Below are 16,269 nucleotides of genomic sequence, written 5' to 3' on the forward strand. Positions count from 1 at the left end.
GTGCTGCTGCTGCTGGTGCTTATGGCACAATTCGAGAAAGAGCAGGGAAGTTCCCCCTGTTCTGTTAGCCAATACTTATCCCTCGGCCAACGTGACTAAACTGGAATATGTTGTCATTATGTCACCGCTGCATGTGGGAGATTGCTGTGTGCAAATTGGCTGCTGGATTCCTTGCAATACAATGGTGACAACACTTCAAAAGTACTTAGGTTGCTGTAAAATGCATTGGAACATGCTGAAGTCATGAAAGGATCTCCATAAATGCAAGTATATATTTTTTTCACTGTATAAGAATATTATCTCTGGTTTTCAAGGGAACTAATTGATTTAATACAGGTTCAGCTGCTCCATTTCTGGCAATAGACAGTCAAATAATTGTGCTGATGCTGAAAAAGTACAATGCTGACTCTATTATAAAATATCAAGCTGACACAATACCCCAGAAACTAATCTGCTTCAAGGTGAGTGTCAGCAAGAACAAGAATGAGAACAAGAACTAACATTTACATAGCACCCCAATTGTAGGAAATCATCACAGTGCAAAATAGAGGAACAGACACTGAATCATGGACGAAGAGATTAGGAGGGCTGACTGAAAGTGTGACTGAAAATATAGGTTTTACACAGAATTTATATGCTTCTCTGAGACTAGTATTTTTGCTAAAAGCTACTGCGGATGCTGGAAATCCAAAACAAAAACAGAATTACCTGGAAAAACTCAGCAGGTCTGGCAGCATCGGTGGAGAAGAAATCAGTTGACGTTTCGAGTCCTCACGACCCTTCGGCAGAACTGAGGTATAGTTAGGAGAGAGGTGAAATATAAGCTGGTCTAAGGTGGGGGGCGGGGGGAGAGAGAAGTTGAGGGTGGGGTGGTTGTGGGGATAAGCAAGCAGTGATAGGAGAAGATAATCAAAAGATGTCACAGACAAAAGGATCAAAGAGGTGTTGAAGGTGGTGATATTATCTAAGAAAAGTGCTAATTAAGAATGGAAGGCAGGATACTCAAGGTACAGCTCTAGCGGGGGTGGGGTGGAAAAACTCACAAAGTTTTAGTTTTAGATTTAAAAATAATGGAAATAGGTGGGAAAAGAAGAATCTATGTAAATTATTGAAAAAAAAGGGGGAGGGGGAAGAAACGGGGTGGGGATGGGGGGAGGGGGAGTTTAAGATCTAAAGTTGTTGAATTCAATATTCAGCCCGGAAGGCTGTAAAGTGCCTAGTCGGAAGATGAGGTGCTGTTCCTCCAGCCCTCAACCGTGTCTGGCCCATATCCCGCGCATCCGCCCTCACGCCTTCTCCTCCTTCCCAGAAACATGATAGGGTCCCCCTTGTCCTCACTTATCACCCCACCAGCCTCCACATTCAAAGGATCATCCTCCGCCATTTCCGCCAACTCCAGCATGATGCCACCACCAAACACATCTTCCCATCACCCCCCCTGGCGGCATTCCGTAGGGATCGTTCCCTCCGGGACACCCTGGTCCACTCCTCCATCACCCCCTACTCCTCAACCCCCACCTATGGCACCTCCCCATGCCCACGCAGAAGATGCAACACCTGCCCCTTCACTTCCTCTCTCCTCACTGTCCAAGGGCCCAAACACTCCTTTCAAGTGAAGCAGCATTTCACTTGCATTTCCCCTAACTTAGTCTACTGCATTCGTTGCTCCCAATGCGGTCTCCTCTACACTGGAGAGACCAAACGCAAACTGGGCGACCGTTTTGCAGAACACCTGCGGTCTGTCCGCAAGAAAGACCCAAACCTCCCTGTCGCTTGCCTTTTTAACACTCCACCCTGTTCTCTTGCCCACATGTCTGTCCTTGGCTTGCTGCATTGTTCCAGTGAAGCCCAACGCAAACTGGAAGAACAGCACCTCATCTTCCGACTAGGCACTTTACAGCCTTCCGGGCTGAATATTGAATTCAACAACTTTAGATCTTAAACTCCCCCTCCCCCCATCCCCACCCCATTTCTTCCCCCTCCCCCTTTTTTTTCAATAATTTATATAGATTCTTCTTTTCCCACCTATTTCCATTATTTTTAAATCTAAAACTAAAACTTTGTTAGTCTTTCCACCCCACCCCCACTAGAGCTGTACCTTGAGTATCCTGCCTTCCATTCTTAATTAGCACTTTTCTTAGATAATATCACCACCTTCAACACCTCTTTGATCCTTCTGTCTGTGACATCTTTTGATTATCTGCTCCTATCACTGCTTGCTTATCCTCACAGCCACCCCACCCTCAACATCTCTCTCCCCCCGCCCCCCACCTCAGACCAGCTTATATTTCACCTCTCTCCTAACTATACCTCAGTTCTGCCGAAGGGTCGTGAGGACTCGAAACGTCAACTGATTTCTTCTCCACCGATGCTGCCAGACCTGCTGAGTTTTTCCAGGTAATTCTGTTTTTGTTCTAGTATTTTTGCACCTGTTAGTATTTATAAGTGTGTGCATGGTGAGTTGGGTCATATTAGCATATTCTGGAGAGTGCTTCCCTGGTTCATTCTGTAATATGGTATATTCATTTATTTTCAATAAAATGTATCAAATACCCTGTAACAGGAGCACCATGGCAAATATGAAGTCATTTATGCAATCATGTGTACCATCATGTATGTGTACACTATGTATATTAGTACTGTCACGGACAAGTGTAAGTTATTATCATTTGTTGTCCGTGACCATTTTTCTTTGTCTGTAGATGTGCGTGTATCTTACCCTTGGAGTGAGTAAGTCAATTTTAAATAACCCAGCAAGTTTTTTTGTATTTAGAAAGGAAAAGGTTAATTTATTTTTCACACCCTTGCCCTGAACATTAACTAAAGAAAATGACGCCTCAGTCACTCTTTCACTCACACTCTGTCACACAAAAAAATCATTATAGATGAAGATAAAAACAGCAAATGTAAAAAAATGATTTTAACTCAAGTCTCTGTTCATTGCAGGCCTGTGGTTGTTTTATAATCTAGTTGTTACATTGTCTGGAGTGAAAACTTTGAAATTGCACAGATCTTTCAGCAACTGTGATGGCTCCTAAAATTGATCTGCCAGAAGTGGGTTTCTCAGGTAGGCTTGCAGATTGGAATGAGGTAGAGGAGAGAGAAGATTGTTTCTCTATCTCAAGGTGCTGTGGTGAGGCACTTTGGCTGCCCAATTGACTACAATAGCCTGTTGGCTTTTTTGGCTAGACTCCTCTCTCTCCCTGATGGAAAGCAGTCTGTCTCTGAGGATGTGTCTCTCTGAAAAGCAGTTTGAATTTTCTCTGCTATATCTTTAGCAGAGAACCAAGATGGCCACTGCAACATGTGACCTCACATTAGTGTCAAGTCATGATCCCAAATAAGGTATTGTGGTAATTTTAATTATAGTCTGAAACCTTCTCTCACCTGCAGTTCTTTTAACTGGCCAAGTCCTTTGTTCTTGCCAAGGCTAAATTAACATTCTTACAATGAGTGTCGATGGAAGTTTGTTTATCTCCTGGTCTGTCAAACATTGAGTCAATATCAAATTAAAGTTTGTCATTGTCCTCTTGAAAGTTAACAGCTGGATCAAAAGAATTAGTAACTTGGAGCCATTTAGAATTTCAGCGTTTTAAAGTGTATATTTTTTAAAAATATCTTTTTTCTTGAGTCACAATATCGTCAAGCAATACAGCTTGACAGTACCATTCAAAGTTGAGAGCAAACTGCTGTGCCACCCCCTCGGGGCAAATCATCTGGCTGACATGAGTGAGCCAGTGTTGTTCATTGTACACCACTGAGAAGAAAAATCATAAGAGAGATCCTCCCAGGTTACTCAAACTATTTTAGCCGCCTGAATCAACCTTTGTTGATGATACCCTTGAATGTATTGATGAAAGAGACTTTTCTATTCTCCTATTATTGAAATATTGTGGTTGCAGAAGGCTAATGTGAAGAACATAAGAAATAAAACGTACTTGATATTTTTTGATTTCTATAAATGATTCCTTGGAGACTATGCCTTGACCCATGTCTATGCTTAGACTCCCTCTGATAAAAAGCCTAATCCTGTTAATTACTCATAAAACAACCAAATTAAAGAAACAGGCATTCAAAAACTATTGCAAGATACATAATTATCTTAACAGCTCATAAAACTGCCAATTAAACAAAGCCCAGTCTTCTTCACAGCTGTGTAAGCAACCCCCACACAGCTGAATCAGTTAGTGGGTTTTGGATCGCACCCAAGCATTCAGAATAGGATTCTATCTCACAGTTGTATAAACAAAGGCTCTAAAGCTAATTCATTGAAACCTTTGAAGCAGGCTGAACAGGTGGCCATCTGCTCACCAGCTGGCTGACTTCTTTAATTGACATGTCAGCCATCTAGTCAGCCTGCTTCAAAGGTTTCAATATATTCAGAATTAGAGTCTTTGTTGACACAGTTGTGCAATAGAATCACATTATGAATGCTTGGCTGTGTTCCAAAATCTACAAATGTATTCGACTTTGCATGGGTTGTTTACACAGCTGTGAAGAAGGCATTGATCTTTGATAGTTTTATGAACTGCTGAGAGAATTATATTTCTTTGAAGTGGTTTTTGATGCCTATTTGTTTATTTTGATAGTTTTCTGAGTATTTAATAGGAATAAGCATTTTTCAACAGGAGGTTGAATGGCTGTCAGTTTATTTTGACAGTTTCATGAACATTTCAAAGACTTCCCAGTGTTATTATAGGGCTTATAAGTCTGTCTTTAGTGGACATTGAAATAGTGCTTCAAAGGATCAGCAGATTGCTAAACTTAAATCAATAGAAGGATGAAAGCATAATGTCCCGATGACACAGTTCAGTCAGATTATCAATACTGCTTAATGCTGCAGAGGACTTTATCCACTTGCATGTGAACACTTAAACAAAACATGGTTAATTAAATGGTCCCTTAACTTTTAAAGACAGAGTCCTATGATCAATCACTGCATTAAAATATAGTTAAATTATCACAGAGCATCTAAGTTGAAGTTGGCAAGACCTTTTAAACTTCAAAAGGTTCCCAACTGCACAACAGACTTCCCTCGAGGTTCATGGGCAGGATTTTACGCGTTGGTGAGCGGGGGTGGGGCCCGTTCTCCAACGCGTAAAATGACTCATGGTGATGGGGCGGAACTCCCGATGTCACCGCGCCCCATTTAAATTTTCAGGAAGGCGGGGATGCAGCGAAATCAGCTGTGCGCCCACCAACCTGTCAACGGCCAATTGAGATCATTGAAAGAGTCAATTATGTAATTAAAGGACCTGCCCGTCCAACCTTAAGGTTGGCGGGCAGGCCAGGAGCCCCAGCGCAAACTAGAAAAAGCATGAAATCTAATCCACAGGCGGATGAGATTCATGTAGCTTTTAAAAAAGTTTAATAAAGTTTTTGGGAAAATTATGGACATGTCCCATCTCATGAGACATTGTCACATGAGGGGACATGTTAGGGAAATTTTACATTTCTATTTTTAGGTTTTTAAAATTCTGAGCTAATCTCCCTGAGGCAGCACTTAGCCTCAGGGAGATGAGTGTGCTCTTTCATATGCATGCATGAAAGAGCGCATTCTCAATTTTGGGATTTCCCTGCCCCCGCCTGCACAGGGAGCGCATAGCACTTCTGTGCGGATGTCACGCTGGACGGGCCTTAATTGGCCCACCCTTCAACTTCCCACCCAATGGGGGTAAAATTCAGCCCCATGATTCCACTGAGGTGCCGTGAACCATGTCTCCTAACAAAATGGGCCAGACTCCATGGAAATAACAGGGGCAGGGGGTCTAAAATGAGTTAAACTTACTAAGCTACGGTGCACATTATTTGAAAGTAATACAAAAACAGAGGCTGGAATTTTATGTCCCATGGGCAGGATTGTGCCCGACCTGAACGGGCATAAAATCGTGCAAGATGACTTCGGGCGAGCGTCCCAACGTTGTTGCGCACTCGTGAAATATTTTGCTCGGCACGCGCGCGAAAAAGTCAGAAGAGCGCCCGCTGACAATTAAGCAGGCAATTAAGCTCATTAACGGCTCAATTGTAAGCGATTTTTCATGGCCCGTCCAATGTTGTGGTTGGCGGACGGGCCAATTGGCCAGCCAGGCTTTACATTTTTGATGAAACCTCACCCAAGGGTGGGATGAAACCTCCGTTTGAATTTAAAATAAAAAGAAATATCTGGAGACTTCTTTTCATGAGGTACACTTTCAGGTGCTTGATTGTGCTGTGTGGAGATTTTTTGCAGCAATTTTGTGCTTTCTTTAATTATTTGGAGACCTGCGGCTCCCTGAGGCATCTGTCTGCCTTCAGGGAGCTCTCTGGAAGCGCTCACCAGCACCCACGGTGACGTTGGCGCCCGCCCTCTTCCCACCCCCACTGGCAGTGCTGAGCCTTTCTCGGGGCACGTTTCATGCTGGCTGACCATTAATAGGCCAGCCAGAGTGAAATCGTGGCCGGAGGCTGATCGTGGTCGAGGGACAGTTTCCCGTCCGCTCCCAGGCCAGCCATTCATGCGCACCCGACGAGCGCAAAATTCAGGTCAGAATTTAGTTTATTTCAAAAGTAATGCCAACTAAACCTGTCAGCATATTTGCCCTGATGATAAATTACAAATCAATAAAATGGTATGCACCACTGAAGAAATACTTTGCAGTGAAAGGATTAGTCATATTTGAAATAACACTTTTTGTTGAGAATGCAACATGCTAATACTAGACATTATCAGCTGCAAGCAGATTGTTGTAGCTTCCATTGTTCTTACTTTTCTCAGCCTTGCTTTTTGTAATTGTATCAAATTTAATTAAATCTGGACTTCAGTCAAATTTTAAGGGCAAGGCAAATTAATGCAGCATCTCACACTTTGTACTTAGACTAAAGAAAGGTTAGCTGAAGGGCATGGAAAACATTGTGAATATGGAATTGGATAAGTATTCGTCCTTAAAATGCTTAGAATTGAATTCTACGTCCTACATATGTTGTAATATTTTCAGCAGGAGGATAAAGTAAACACAATATTTGTTCTCATATTTAGCAAAATATGTGTTTGAAGTTTAATTTTAAAGTTTTGTGGAATTACATAGCTGGGAACCTTCAAGCACAAAACACTGTCGATGAAGGTTAATGCATAGCTAATAAATTCTCATTCGATCTTGGCTTTCATTCAATTTTGCAGCTCCGTCATTATGGGACCAATTTCTGAAAGTGGCGGCAGTAGACATATTTGAAGTTAGATTTCTGTTTGGCCAGTTTATTTAACACAAACAGACAATATTACAGTTCTATGCAGAATAAAGACCCAATAAACCAGCTTTGTAGGAAGTGTGTTCATTTTGAATACTGGAAGCATCTTACGCTTTTTCACCGCAAAAAAAGCAAATCTAAGCATTGAATGGCTACATCAATAATTCTTACATTGTTTATTGAATAATTTCATAGAAAAAAACAAAAAATTAGCCAAGTCAAAAACTCAATTTTTATGGCATAACGAATTTTACATAATTTTAAACAAAATTTAAAGTAAAGATATCTTACAGGATTTGAAATTAATATAAATCTCTACACTAAAAAATGCTTGTGAAATTTTGTACTTGTCATCTTTCTAAATACATACAAAATATTGCTAGCAGGATTAGCTCCTGTGCATCCTGATTTGTTCATGAAATAAAAAATATAGCTTGTGCAGAAATAGAGCGGGCATGGTACAATGCATATTTGTTAGCTGCTCAGGTTTTTCTCCTGGAGGATTATTTAAATACAAAAAAAAATTTTCAGAGAATAAAAAATGTCTTTAAAAAACAATGATTAAGGATTCTGTAGCTATATTGCTAGAATCTTAGGTGAGAGACCTTGAATAAAGTCTGACCCTCAATCTGCTTTTGGGTTTGAGATAGTGAGTTTTCAACAGAGTGAGCTGAACAATGGGAATATGTCTGCAAATTGACAATTCCTGTTTGTCCTACAAGGTCAAAGGAGAATATTGTGTCAAAATGGAGGTGCTGAAGACTATCTTTTAGGGAAAGGAGAAAAAATACAGAAAGATATAGCTAATTATTCAAATCCGTGAGACATCAAGTTTAATACAGACAATTTAAAATTCTGTACGTGCATCTTTTCAAATTAATCAGTTAATTAGATGCACTGTGGTCACCATTGGACAACTTCAGCTCCAGTTGATTTCACCAGTAGAAAGCAGAATTCATAAGGGACAATTTTAGCCACTAGCAAGAACAGGCTAGCATGAAAATCAATTAAACTTAAACCTTGGTTAGCATGGTAGTTTCATGTTTCCATGGAACCATATTAATTTTAAGATTAATCAGTATTCAAATGTACCTGCGTATTTGTTATACGTATTTGAAATAAGATATGTGCACTCTGTGCAAAATGCCAATGATGTCAGTATACATTTATGGTTTTTTTATGTCTTGGGTCGGTGAGTTCGCTTGTCAACTGAACTCTAACTGCATGCCTTCCTATGTTCTCATCATTTGCTTCTTGCGATCAATAATGGGGAGAGACTGATGTAATAATAAACAGTGATGGTTATTGAGACATAGGGCAGAGCACCAGATGACACATGCTTACTCAGAAATCTCCAGAACTAGACTTCCAATTCCCAGTTGCCCCGCTGTACAGTGATTCATCAGTGCTGTCACATGATCAGTACACTTGCATTTTCTTAAAGGGACAGGGCATCTCACTTTACCACAGTTTTACAAAATGTAAATTAAAACGTTAAATGGAACCTATTTTAAGAGGGATTTCATATTCCAAAGGTTTTGATTGAGTAGACACTTCTAAACAAAATGATGTGTGAATTGGAGAAGTGAGATTATTAATTAGTTCCCCAATGAGAATGCCAAGCTTGCTGATGGTAATGGTAGTGTATAACAGAGCTGTACAGATCAGATGTAGCAGGCTAGCTGATCTCCACTGGTTGGTGCCATAATTAGCCTCAGCACCTCTTGGTTAGAAAACAGAAAATCCACCAAGTTTCTTGCTTCTGATCGTCATCAAGTGATTCACTGGAAAGCATGCATGTGTGAACATTAAGTAAGGATGGGGTTGCTGGTGATGTCCCCATATTGAATCGCCTCCAAAAGCAAACATTGTCTTCTTGCACATGAACAGAAATTTGAGGGTGGGACAAGAGGGGGTTAATTGTAGGTGACTCATGGCTGTAGTAAACTAAAGCAAGAGCCAACATACTCAGATGAGGTGATGTGATGAGGAGAGAAAGCTGGCCAAAATATAGTGGTGATTTGTTCTGAGAATCACCAGCTCAATTCAGATTGTAAATGGAGATAGCAAGAAGTCAGACAAACTTCTGCTATTCAAGGAGGAGATAGAGAGGATTCAGAGCAAATATGTCCTCACAAGGAAAAAGGGTCGGACTCCCAAATCTACAGCCTCCTTGATGTCAAGGACAGCATAGGATAAGGTGAAAAAGGAAGCTTATTCCAGATACTGAGAGCTTCTTACTGCAGAAAACCTAGATGAGCAAAGAGAGAGCATGAAAAACTAGTGGCAAGTAAAAGCAAGGAAACCCAAAGATGTTTTAGAAATACATAAAGAGCAAATGGATAACTAAGAAAAAGGTAGGACCTATCAGAGACCGGAAAGGTAATCTGTGTCTGAAGGTGAAAAACATGGGCATGGCTCATAATGAATACTTTGCTTCTGTCTTCACAAAAGAGGGGGACGATGCAGACAATTAAGTTAAGGAGGAGGAGTATGAAATATAGGATGAGATAAAGATTGTGAAAAATAAAATATTAAGGGATTTATTATCTTTGAATGTAGATAAATCACCAAGACTGGATGAAATGTATCATAGCCTGTTAAGAGCAGCAAGAGGAAATACCAGAAGCTCTGAATATCATTTTCCAATCCTCTTTGACTGTAGGCATGGTACTGGAGGACTGCTAACATTGTACCATTGTTTAAAAAAAGGGAAAGGCATAGACTGAGTTGTTGTTGGCTGTCACTTGATTTGAGGATGATGTCTACTCAGGGTCGTGAGTTTCTACCATGGGTCTTCATGTGACTGAATAGGCCAATTCTCGACCCACAGATCAATGGGCACATGGGGCAGGACATTCCATGAGGTAGTGGGATCTGGAGTGCAGGATTTGCTTGTCAGAATAGTTCACAGGCTAGACATTCTAACCTCAATGGTGGACCAATTATTCAAAAACGTTCTGAGGGACAGTATTAATTGTCATAGAGAAAAGTATGGATTAATAATGGAAAGTCAGCATGGATTTGTTAAGGGAAAGTCATGTCTGACTGATTTGATTAAATTTTTTGAAGAGGTAACAAGGAGGGTTGATGAAGATAGCATGTTTTGATGCCTGGATTTTGGCAAGACTTTTAACAAAGTTCACACATGGCCGACTGTTCAGAAAAATAAAACCCCATGGGATCCAGGGGAAAATGGCAAGTTGGATCCCAAATTGGCTTAGGGCAGGAAGCAAAGGGTAATATTTGACGGGTGTTTTTGTGACTGGAAGGCTGTTGCTAGTGAGGTTCCACAGGACTCATAACTTAGCCCCTTAGATTTCATGATATATATATCAATAATTTAGACTTAAATAAAGGAGGCATGATTAAGAAATTTGCAGATGATACAAAAATTAACCATGTGGTTAATGGTGAGGAAGAAAGCTGTAATTACTAGGACAATATCAAAGAACTGGTCAGATGCACAGAAAAGTGGCAAATAGAATTCAATCCAGAGAAGTGTGTGGTAATGCATTTAGGGAGGGCAAACAAGGCAAGGGAATATGCAATAAGTAATAGGATACTGAGAAGTGTAGAGGAACAGAGAGACCTTGGTCTGCATGTCCACAAAATCCCCGGAGTAGGAGGACAGATAGATAAGGTGTAACTGAGACAGAAGATCAAGCAAGTTATACCAGTCCTGTACAAAACAGTAGTTAGGCCACAGCTAGAGTATTGTGCACAGATCTGGCCATCACATTACAGGAAGGATGCAATTTCAACAGAGAGGGTACAGAGAAGATTTACGAGAATGTTGCCAGGACTGGAAAATGCGAGCTATGAGGGAAGGTTGGAGAGGCAGAGTTTGTTTTCTTTGAAACAGAGAAGGCTGAGGGGACACATAATTGAGGTGTATGAAATTATGAGGGGCTTATATAGGTTTGAAAGGAAAGACCTTTTCTCCTCGCAGAAAGGTCAATAACAAGGGGCATAGATTTAAAATAATTGGTAGAATGATTGGAGGGGAGTTAAGGAGAAATTCTTCCACCCAGAGTGTTGGGGTGGTGGGAGGGGGATGGGGTGGTACGGAGCTCACTGCCTGAAAGAGTGGTAGAGGCAGAAACCCTCAACACATTTAAAAAATGCTTGGATATACACGGGAAGTGTCATAATCTACAGTCCTATGGACGAACAGCTGGCAAGTGGGATTAGGATGGATAGCTCTTATATGGTTGGCACAGAAATGATGGGCCAAATGGCCTTCTTCTGTGCTATAAATTTCTATGACACTATGGTTCTCTTGAATTTCATACATATGGGGTAAATTAACTAGTATAAAATGCAGAAAATATCCAGTGGGTTCATCTGAAAGAGAGATACAGACTACATGCCTGTGCATTAACCGCATTTTCTGTTTTGCATGCTTTTCAGAATTCAGCGTTTCTCTTTTCTTTTTTACAGAATAAATTTGGTCCAATGATATATCCCTCTTCATAATTATGGGATTCAAAGGAGTGTTCCTAAATGGTGTGGAATTTACAGTCACAATGCTCAATCAATTAAAAAAAAACAATTGTTTTGAAATGTTTGCTGTGCTAGTCTTTCACTATACGGCTGCCTTATGTCACCAATTGCCTTACACAACCTCATGTATGCAATCAAAAGAAGACTTCCAACATCAAGATATAAAAGTAGCTGTCTTGTCATAACCTTTTGCTTTCTGGTGTATTTGTCAACAAACAGAAAAATAACAGTAATATAATAAAAGCAAAATACTGCAGATGCTGGACAGTATTAGAGGAATGTTCAGCATCAGAAATAGGAATACATCAGTATTAATGCAATTTTAATTATTTTAAGTTTTAGCATTGCTAGATTTCTCAAAGCTATCAAATAAATGTAGTTCTGGCGTCATATTTATAATTGAACCGCAACAAGAAACTGCATTTCTTTTGTCCCCATTAAAACCAAGACGTTAACTTTTGGCAAACCTGGTGAGAAAGCTACATCTGCTTCCATGCTCAGGCCCACTGTTAAAATAGCATATTTAAAGAAGGACCCCACCAGCTTCAGCTCCTCTTGCCTACTCAGAACAGCAAATTAAGGTCAGAGCCTGGATATTGGCAGATGAGTCCCACAGGCAATTTTAACTGTTTAATTTCTGCCAAGCAGGCAGGGTGATACTTGCCCTTTAATCTCACTGAAGTATTAATATTTAATTCTCTATTCTGTTGAAGAAAGGTAATGCACATTTTACAAAATCACCCAATGTCATGTACCTTTTAAGTGCTGCTGCCTAACTGTATGATATTGCGACATACATTTTCTCCCATTGTCTAATGTTTGCCTCCAGCCAGAAAACAAGTGGAGAAATTTATTCTCACACATGAACCCATTCTGCTTCTGAGTTAACTCAATGGAGAGCACAAAAAAGCAGCCCAAGTTTACTTTTGCACCTGATTTCCCATCCTTTCCTGCCTCAGGAACTAATTTTTTAAACCTTCTCAATGTTTGATCCCTTTATCTGTCAGGGATATATTTATAGATCCCATTTCTCCATTCCTCAGTATAACTCTTTACCTCCATTTGATGCTTTACTAGGCACCCCAGCTCTATTCAGACTCTTACTTACTGGAGAGTTGTGTGATTGGAATCAACATCAATACTAACCCTACAGGTGGTCTTGTGAAGCAACTAACAGTACTGCACCTTATTCCTCAGTTTTAAGAGAATCATAGGAGTTGATTACGAGAATTACAGTTTTGTGCCATATAATTGAATATACAATGGTAACTACAATTATGTCTTTTGCTGTCACTTCACACTATATGGGATTAATATTAGCTTCTGACCTTTGAATGAAGCCAGTAAACAACACTACCTTCTGTTATGGTCTGGAATGCACTGCCTGAAAGAATGGTGGAAGCAGATTCAATAGTAATAACATGCAAAAGTGAATTATATATCTACTAGAAAACAAAACATGTGTAGGGGAGTGGGGTTAATTGGATAGCTCTTACAAAAATCTGGCACAGCCATCATGGGACAAATTGCTCCTTGATTCTGTGATGTCTCAGCAGTATAAATGTCTGTATTGGCCTTCGTACATGAGTGAACACAGCGTATTGCAGTAGAGTAAAAAAAATGTAACATGTAAGACAAAATCAATATATATATATATTTTTATATTCATTCACAGGATATGGGCTTCACTGGCTGGGCAAGCATTTGTTGCCCATCCCTAGTTGCCCTTGAGAAGGTGGCAGTGAGCTGCCTTCTTGAGCCGCTGCAGTCCATGTGGTGTACGTACAGTGTAGTTAGGAAAGGAGTTCCAGGATTTTGATCCAGCGACAGTGAAGGAACAGCAATATATTTCCAAGTCAGGATGGTGAGTGGCTTGGAGGGGAACTTCCAGGTGGTGGTGTTCCCATCTGTCTAATGTCCTTGTTCTACTAGATGGCAGTGGCCTGTGGGTTTGGAAGGTGCTGTTGAAGAAGCCTTGGTGAATTCCTGCAGTGCATCTTCTACATGATAAATACTGCTACTACTGTGCGTCGGTGGTGGAGGGAGTGAATGTTTGTGGATGTGGTGCCAATCAAGCGGGCAGCTTTGTCCTGGACAATGTCAAGTTTCTTAAGTGTTGTGGAAGTTGCAGGCATTCAGGCAAGTGGGGAGTATTCCATCACACTCCTGACATGCGCCTTGTAGATGTTGGACAAGCTTGGAGGAGTTAGGAGGTGAGTTACTCGTTGTACTATTCCTAACCTCTGACCTGCTCTTGTAGCCACAGTATTAAAAGGCTAGTCCAGTTCAGTTTCTGGTCAATGGTAACACTCAGGATGTTGATAGTGGGGGATTCAGTGATGGTGTGCTATTGAACATCAAGGGACTTGTTGGAGATGATCATTGCCTGACACTTGTGTGGCGTGAATGTTACTTGCCACTTATCAGCCCAAGCCTGGATATTGTCCAGGTCTTGCTGCATTTGGACATGGACTGCTTCAGTATCTGAGGGGTCGTTAATGGTGCTGAACATTGTGCAATTATCAGCAAACATCCCCACTTCTGACCTCATGATGGAAAGATGGATGAAGCAGTTGAAGATGGTTGGGCCTAGGGCACCACCCTGTGGAACTCTTGCAGTGATGCCCTGGAGCTGAGATGATTGACCTCCAACAACCACAACCATCTTCCTTTGTGCTAGGTTTGACTCCCAAGCAGCGGAGAGCTTTCCCCCTGATTCCCATTGACTCAGTTTTGCTAGGGCTCCTTGATGCCACACTTGGTCAAATACAGCCTTGATGTCAAGCGCAGTCACTCTCACCTCACCTCGGGAGTTCAGCTCTTTTGTCCATGTTTAAACCAAGGCTGTAATGAGTTCAGGAACTGAGTGGCCCTGGCAGAACCCAAAATGGGCGTCAGTTATTGCTAATCAAGTGCCGCTTGATAGCACTGTTGATGACCCCTTCCATCACTTTACTGATGGTCGAGAGTAGACTGATGGGGCGGTAATTGGCCGGTTTGGATTTGTCCTGCCTTTTGTGTACAGGTCATAGCCGGGCAATTTCCCACATAACTGGGTAGATGCCAGTGTTCTGGCTTTACTGGAACTGCTTGGCTAGTTCTGGAGCACAAGTCTTCAGTGCTATTGCCGGAATATTGTCAGGGCCCATAGCCTTTGCAGTATCCAGTGCTTTCAGCTGTTTCTTGATATCACGTGGAGTGAATTGAATTGGCTGAAGACTGGTATCTGTGATGCTGGGGACCTCCAGAGGAGGCCGAGATGGATCATCCACTTCGCACTTCTGGCTGAAGATTGTAGCAAATGCTTTAGCCTTATCTTTTGCACTGATGTGCTGGGCTCCCCCATCACTGAGGATGTGGATAGTTATGGAGCCATCCAGAGAGTTGTTTAATTGTTCACCACTGTTCATGACTGGATGTGGCAGGACTGCGGAGCTTAGATCTGATCTGTTCGTTATGGGATCGCTTAGCTCTGTCTATCACTTGCTGCTTATGCTGTTTGGCCTGCAAGTAGTTCTGTGTTATAGCTTCACCAGGTTGACATCTCATTTTTAAGTTGTCCTGGTGCTGCTCCTGGCATGCTCTCCTGCACTCTTCATTGAACCAGGGTTGATGGTAATGGTAGAGTGGGGTATATCCCAGGCCGTGAGGTTACAGATTGTGTTTGAGTGCAATTCTGCTGCTGCTGATGGCTCATAGTGCCTCATGAGTTGCTAGATCTGTTCAAAATCATCCCATTTTGCACAGTGGTAGTGCCACACAACACGATGGAGTGTATCCTCAATGTGAAGGTGAGACCTCATCTCCACAATGACTGTGCGGTGGTCACTCCTACCAATACTGTCATGGACAGATGCATCTGCAGCGGGTTGGTGAGGATGAGGTTAAGTATGTTTTTTCCTCTTGTTGGTTCCCTCACCACCTGCCGCAGACCCAGTCTAGCAGCTATGTCCCATTAGGTCAGTAGTGGTGCTACCGAGCCACTCTTGGTGACGGACATTGAAGTCCCCCACATTCTGCACCCTTGCCATCCCTGGTGGTATTCAACTTGGAGGAGTACTGATTCATCAGCTGAGGGAGGGCATGTTTGGCCTGATGCTATGAGACTTCATGGGGTCCAGAGTCGCTGTTGAGGGCAACTCCCTTCCAACTGTATACTGCCACGTCTGCTGGGACATTGTCTCTAAGATTTGATTCCGTGTTGCTTGACTAGTCTACAAGACAGCTCTCCAAATTTTAGGCAGCAGGATGTTAGTAAGGAGGACTTTGCAGGCTGAGATTGTCACTGTCATTTCCAGTGCCTTGGTCTATCCGGTTCCCTCCTTTTTTGTGACTTTGATATAACTGAGTGGCTTGCTAGGGTCAACCACATTGCATGGGTCTGGAGTCACATGTAGGTAAGGACAAACCATTAGTGAATCAGATTGGTTTTTTTTACAACAGTCGACAATGGTTTCATGTTCCAGATTTTTTATTGAATTCAAATCAGATCTGCCGTGGTGGGATTTGAACCTGGGTTCCCAAAGTATTACCCTGGGT

General features: G+C 41.6%; 1 protein-coding gene across 2 annotated transcripts in view; it reads left to right on the forward strand.

Annotated features, from left to right (window-relative positions):
* The window catches only part of LOC144688563 (stathmin-3-like), a 63,165-nt gene that overhangs the window by 21,675 nt on the left and 25,221 nt on the right, over window positions 1-16,269 (forward strand). Inside the window, exon 1 of one of the 2 annotated variants that reach the window (XM_078555295.1) lies at window positions 6,520-6,608. The exons of the other annotated variant lie outside the window; for it this stretch is intronic. The gene's annotated coding sequence lies outside the window, so the exon portion shown is untranslated. Of the gene's footprint in view, window positions 1-6,519; window positions 6,609-16,269 lie in introns of those variants that run through there. 2 annotated transcript variants of the gene reach the window in all.

The sequence above is a fragment of the Cetorhinus maximus genome, chromosome 13 (genome assembly GCF_964194155.1).
Source record: "Cetorhinus maximus chromosome 13, sCetMax3.hap1.1, whole genome shotgun sequence".
NCBI lineage: Eukaryota > Metazoa > Chordata > Chondrichthyes > Lamniformes > Cetorhinidae > Cetorhinus > Cetorhinus maximus.